Below are 6,633 nucleotides of genomic sequence, written 5' to 3' on the forward strand. Positions count from 1 at the left end.
AATATTCAGAGTTTCTTCTGACATCCATTTTGGTCTTTTCTTCCTCTTGTCTTTGTAATGAACGTTTGCACTCTTCTTGGATGATACCCTTGATATCCTCCCACAACTCATCTGGTCTTCACTCATTCGTGTTCAAGGCCTCAAACGTGTTCTTGAGATGGTTCTGAAATTCAGGTGGGATGGACTTAAAGTTCTATTTTGGATCCCATGGATTCGGTTTCATTTTCCTCAGCTTCAGCTTGAACTTGCATGTGAGTAGTTGGTGGTTTGTTCCACAATCAGCTCCGGGCCTAGTTTTCACAGATCGATTGAACATGCAATAAAGATTGCAATTGATAATAATTAATGACTGGAATGCAAAATTTGGGAACAGAAAAGAAGAATCAGTAGACAGAAAACATGGACTCGGAGACAGAAATGGAGCTGGAGATAGAATAATTGAATTTTGCACAATCAACGAATTATTCATCACAAACACATTTTTTAAGAGACATAAATACATGGATGTCACCTGATTGTATACATAGGAACATCATGTTTGGAAAGAAAGAGGGTCTACGAAAGAGGAAGACCCTCAACCACATCGATTAACATAGTGAATGCATCAACAGGCTTAAGTATGTCAGGGGTTTTGAGGATGTCACAGGATAAGGCAAGATTCCTGTTTGTTGTTCATAGGTTGCTATGGGCTATATTCAACCTGAAAGTACCCAGAAACAACAACATAGTACTGTTATCAGTGCTATCAGGAGTTTTGCTGCTAAACCAAAAACTCTACATGCAATCTTCTCCTGTATGCTGTATAGCCTCAGAAATTTGCTGTAAATCATATCAGCTATAATTTGTGAAGTAGCTGGTGGCTTTGAACCACATACCTTTGGGTTGGCTGCACAACTCCTTACCACTAGGCCACCAAATCTCCCTAAGGATAAGTATAGGTCAGGATTTGGTATGTTCTTCATAGTGTAGTTATGGGCTGCAATTGACTCAATAGCATGTAACATAATTAATAACAAAACAAGACTGTTCTTTTTTTCTTTCTAAATTCTCACTACCATTCTGGTGCTTGTTACAGTCCACTCTTAGTGTAAAGCCTGGACCCTGTCCCATCCTGTGCCATCCTCATCATCTCTGATATACTTGATCCCATTGCTACAATCACTGTGTTAATCCATATTGTTGGTGTCTTCTTATCACTGTCCTTCCTTCTTTCCAAGTATGATGATATCCATTTCCAAAGGGTAGTCTATCCTAGCAACATAGTCAAAGCATAAGGGACAAAACTTTCTTCTCTTTCCTCCAAGGAGCTCTCTGGCTGTGCTTTTCCAAGATATATCTATTTTCTCTTTTAACAGTCCATAGGAGGCTCAGTATTCTTCCTCAGGACTACAACTCAAAGAAATCAATTATTCTTCTCTTATCCTTACTCATTGCCAACTCAGATGTGTAGCAGGTGATTTAAAAGACCATGACCTAAATCAAGTGCACTTTAGTCTTCAAACTGACATTATTGTTGTCCAGGTTTTGGAGAGGTTCCTGACAGTGGACTTAACTATTGCAATATATCTCCTGATTTCCTGACTGTTAATACTAAGGGAGGTCTGGTGGCTTACTGATAAGGAATCTCATTGCAATCAAAAAAGTGCACTCTTCGCATCTACCATCTGCTTTGTAGGAGAAAGATGAGTAACCTCCTGTGTGATTTTATCACCTCTGAAAACCTAGTGGTGGGTTAGCTATAGTTCTATTCTGACTCAAAGGTAAGCAACACTATACCACTAGGGAGATAACATTTCTTTCTAAAATAAACCAACACTATATTTTTCCTGAATCTGTCCCACTAAATCTAATAAAATATGGACAAAGTCAGTAAATGTCAAATATATTCTGAGGTCTTTTTATGTCACAAAAAAAGTATTCAATGCTTGTTTTTAAGTAATAGAATGTAAATATGGTGACTTTTTCTAAAATGTACATTGATATGACCATCAATTTTTAGCATTTTCTTAAATTATCCATTGAGGTCTTGGTAATTTATTGGTAGAGTTCACACCTACCTTACTGGAGACTGAGTTTTAAGTCCCATCAGTATCAGTGCATTTCATTTGTAATCAATGCTATCTCTCAGTGAAGGTTTGTTTGCATATTGCTTTGAGGCTGAAGAAAATAAGTTTGGAGCTTCCAGAATAAAATGGGTTAGGAATAAAGCTCTGACTGTCTGCTTCAAAAAAGTCAGCTATATAAAATCTTTTGGGGTGGGATTGGGAGGTGTGTGGGGGTGGGTGGGGGGGATTGTGTACCAATGAAGGAGTTTTTCTTTTGCTTTTCAAGGAGAGGAACAAACAGCTGGGGGAGGAACGTGGAAGTGGGGTGGGCGGGGAGAAAAGTGCAACAATGACTGAATGGAATTCCAAAATCTCTGTAGATGTTCATTGAAATGAAAAATAAATTAACTTTAAAAAATCTTTTGGATCAAAGAAGTCAGATCCACAATTGATAGTGTGACAGCATTAAGTACTTCATTACACTACACATACAATCCAGTTGTGGGCGCACTCACCAACAGATAACAACAACAGCGACAAATTATCCCAACTTTAAAAGAAAAAATAAGCCTTCTGAAAAGTTTTAGAACATATAAACTATATAATGGGAAAAAAATGCATGTAGTAACTTGAAAAATATAATGGCTAATTTATTATTCTTGTTGTTGTTGATTGTCTTCTAGTTGAGCACGACTCATAGCAACCCTATGAACAAAAGGCCCCCTCTACAACTATTGACATTTATCAAAGTTCATAGAGTTTCTGGAGACATGTGTTTAAGAAGTGGATGCCACTCCTGTTCGGTGCAATTGAGTTAACCCAATACATAGTGTCTCTACGAACAAAGAAGGGACATCCTGCTCAATCCTGCACCATCCTCACAAGAAATCCAAAGATGGTGACTCTCTGACTATTCAAGATGGGCAATCCCCTCCCACGTGATTTAGAGCCTCCGAAACCTTTATTGCAGTCACTATCAGTCTTATCACTTTGAGCATCTTCTCCTTTCCTTCCCCTTCTTTGCCAGCTAGGATCTCCTTTTCTAGTGACTTGGGTTTGGCCCCTGTTGATAATAAGATTAAACTGTGTGAAATTGAGTCTCATCATCATCCTTGCCTCTATGGAGCATCCTGACAGCACTTCATCTTACATCTACAGGAAGTAATATATTTGTAGGTATAAGAAAATGAACAAATTGAATAGAATAGTTTAAACATGAATGATTTTATTTAAATGGATTAATTTTGGAAGAAAAAAGCTAGACTTGGCTTAAACCTTAGCGTGGAGGAAAAGAGGCAAAAATGTATGAAAGAAGAATAAGAGAAAGGTTTAGAAATAATATAATCAGCTATCATCAATTATTGGTGGGAACTTTGTAAAATATGGGTAAAAGTAATGAAACATTTATAAAGAAAAATGTTGACGAAAATGTTTCAAAATATTACATGGTAGTAGTTATGCAGGCCTGGCTTTAATTGTTTTTGGTGAAACATTCTTCTAGGTTGTGTAACCCTGCTATGTCCACTTGTACATAGGTAACTTATGGTTGCTGTCAAGCCGAACACTGTGACACTAATGTGTCAAATGCGAGAATGGTTACCTGTGGTGGACAGTGTTTGGTGAAACTCCCCGGTTAAAACAAGCTTGGAAGCAGGAGTGGCATCCACTTCCATAATAGCTTGCCTGGGGAAAACCTATGAACCTGGAGAAGAGACTAAAGTCACACAGGTGTTCAGGACTTTCATTCATAGGGTTGCTATGAGTTGCCTAAGACTCGACAGCACTTAACAACAACAATAGTTACATACTTGTGTAAGGTCGTTGAGGAAGGATAGAACATAGTTCAGGCCAAGATAGTTTCTTGAGGAGAAACTTCCAGACTGACTCTAAAGACCGACCAGCAGCTACTTAGAAGTTTTATATTGTCTCACAAGGAAATTGGGCAATTAGGATGTTCACAGGTATTTGGTTCAAGATAAGGGAGCAGGTCAAGGGTCGTGGGTAGTTATTCCTGGGAAAGGGAGGTGAAATAATTTTGTGGCTCTAATAGAGATAAATAGTTGCTGCTGCTGCTGCTGCTGCTTTGATCATTTCTGTGGCTGTTCTGGGAAAAGGGAGGGAGAGCAGCTTCATGGCTCTAACAACTTGTGGCTTAGAGTCAGAAATATCACAGCATAATAATTGTGGATAGCCTGGCGTAGTAATAGGCAGGTTGCAGCTGAAATCAGAGTCTAGGCAGAACTGAGAGCCAAAGGAGATACTGGATGCCTTCTGCAAACAGAAGTTTCCTCCCAGCCTCCCACTGGAAGGGATGCCGTGTCTGAACTTTGGTCTTAGTTTAAAGATTAAGCTTACCCATTGCTATGTTGGCAACACTTAAATATAAGGAAAATATAGCCTCTATAGTTGGAATTTTTAAAATTATTATTGGCTTAAACTAAATAAAAAACCATAGGGGGACTAAGGAAGAAGTGTTTTCACAGTGCTAAGCTATGAGAGTGCCTCTACTTTCAGCCTTCCTTTTTTTCAGAATTTATTTTCTCGTGTCCCTACTTTCTTTCTGCATCCAATTAACAACAAATAATTAATACTAAATGGTGATTCATCAACCCAATAAGTAGCAGATCAAAACTTATCTTATCCTACAACATGCTCAGATCCATTGGTACAGTAACTATGCAAATCTATTTAGTTGAGGGTCTTTCTCCCTTTTTCCATCTTCCCGCCTTTCTAAGCATGATGGCCTTCTCCAAGAAAAAAAACTTTTTGTAGTGACATGCAAAATATGTAAGAAGTTACATCATCTTTGTCTTAAAGAAGTACTATGGCTGCATCTTCTCCAAGACATATTTTTTACATTCTTTTGACAGTACATGGCATGTTTAGTACGCTTCTCTAATACCACAACTCAAAGGCATCAATTCTTCTGTCATCCTTACTCATTAACCAGCTCTCAGATGCATAGCAAGTGACTGAAAAGACTACGGTCTGTGTCAAGTACACTTTAGTCCTCAAAATGACATCATTGCTCATTAATAATTTGAAGAGGTCCTTGACTACAGACTTTCCCAGAGAAATATATCTCTTGATCTCTTGACTGCTAGCACCAAGCAAATTAACTGTGGATACAAGTAAGATGAACTCTTTGACAGTTTCAATCTTCTCTCCATCCATCATGACGTTGCTTATTGGTCCAGTGGAGAGGATTTTTCTTTCTTTACTTCAAGATGCAATACATATTGAAGTTTGTAGTGTTTTAATCTTCTGCAGTAAGAGCTTTAAATCCTCCTCACTTTCAGAAAATAGTTTTTTGGATTAGGGGCATCTAAGTCTTCATAACAGCATCCATGCTTTCTAACATTGTAAAGAAATCTTTTACAGCAGTTTGCCCTATGTAGTTTATTATTTTATTTCTTGTTTGCTGCTTAAGAGTTTGTGAATTCAAGTTAAATTAAATCTTTAACAATGTCTATTTTTCTTCTATTTGTAATAATATTGAATATTAACCCACTTGTGAGAATTTTTGTTTTCTGGATGTTGAATATAAGCTATAAAAAAAGCTATATAGTCTTTGAGCTTAAACAGTAATTGTTTCAAGTGCTATTTGTTTTCAGGAAACTGTGGCATCTATATATTACTGGTTGTTAATGAACCTTCTCTGTGTCCTCATATTGAATTGTTCTGGTAGTTCAGCTTCTCAGATTATTTACTCAACCCACAGACACAGATTGACACTATACATTTGCTATACATTAAAAAAATACCTTAAAAAATGAAATTTATTGTAACTACCATACATTAGATATTGAGGACTCTATAATAAACATTCATCAATAAAAAATTTTAAAACTAGAAGGGAAAAAGCCCAGTCTTCTTTCCATTAAACTGATTTCTATTCTCTGTAAGCTTTGAATAGTGTGGAATTGACCCATAGGAAAGCAGCTTGGCATATTGTTCTCCTGTGGCCTGGCTAGTAAATTCAAGTCACTGACATTAGATTCATAGCTGACAGCTAACCACTTTGCCACCAGACCTCCTTTAGAAGTATAAAATGATAGATAAGAAAACCCTTTTCTCAATTTTTATGTGTTCAAACCATTTCTTGGGCTTCTATTGTCCTTACTGTCTTTCATAATCTTCATTTTTGTTCTTATATTTTGGTTTCTAAAACTGGCCAGAGAGGGAGGACAGGAAGCTGCACTGGGGAAGGTCACCTCGGATAACAGCCAAGAGGCGTCTTTCAGGTAAAACCCAGGAAAAACCGACCAGAGAATGAGGACAGGAAGCTGCACTGGGGATAGTCACCTCGGATAACAGCAAAGAGGCGTCTTTCAGGTAAAACCCAGGAAAAACCAGCCAGAGAGGGAGAACAGGAAGCTGCACTGGGGAAGGTCACCTCGGATAACAGCCAAGAGGCGTCTTTCAGGTAAAACCCAGGAAAAACCGACCAGAGAGGGAGGACAGGAAGCTGCACTGGGGAAAGTCACCTCGGATAACAGCAAAGAGGCGTCTTTCAGGTAACCAGGCAAAACCGGCGGGCTCTCGGGCCAGAAAGGAAAACATAATCTACACAGGAGTTCTACAGGAC

This window comes from Elephantulus edwardii, unplaced genomic scaffold, assembly GCF_000299155.1.
Source record: "Elephantulus edwardii isolate Elephantulus edwardi_28Jun2011 unplaced genomic scaffold, EleEdw1.0 scaffold00133, whole genome shotgun sequence".
Taxonomy (NCBI): Eukaryota; Metazoa; Chordata; class Mammalia; order Macroscelidea; family Macroscelididae; genus Elephantulus; species Elephantulus edwardii.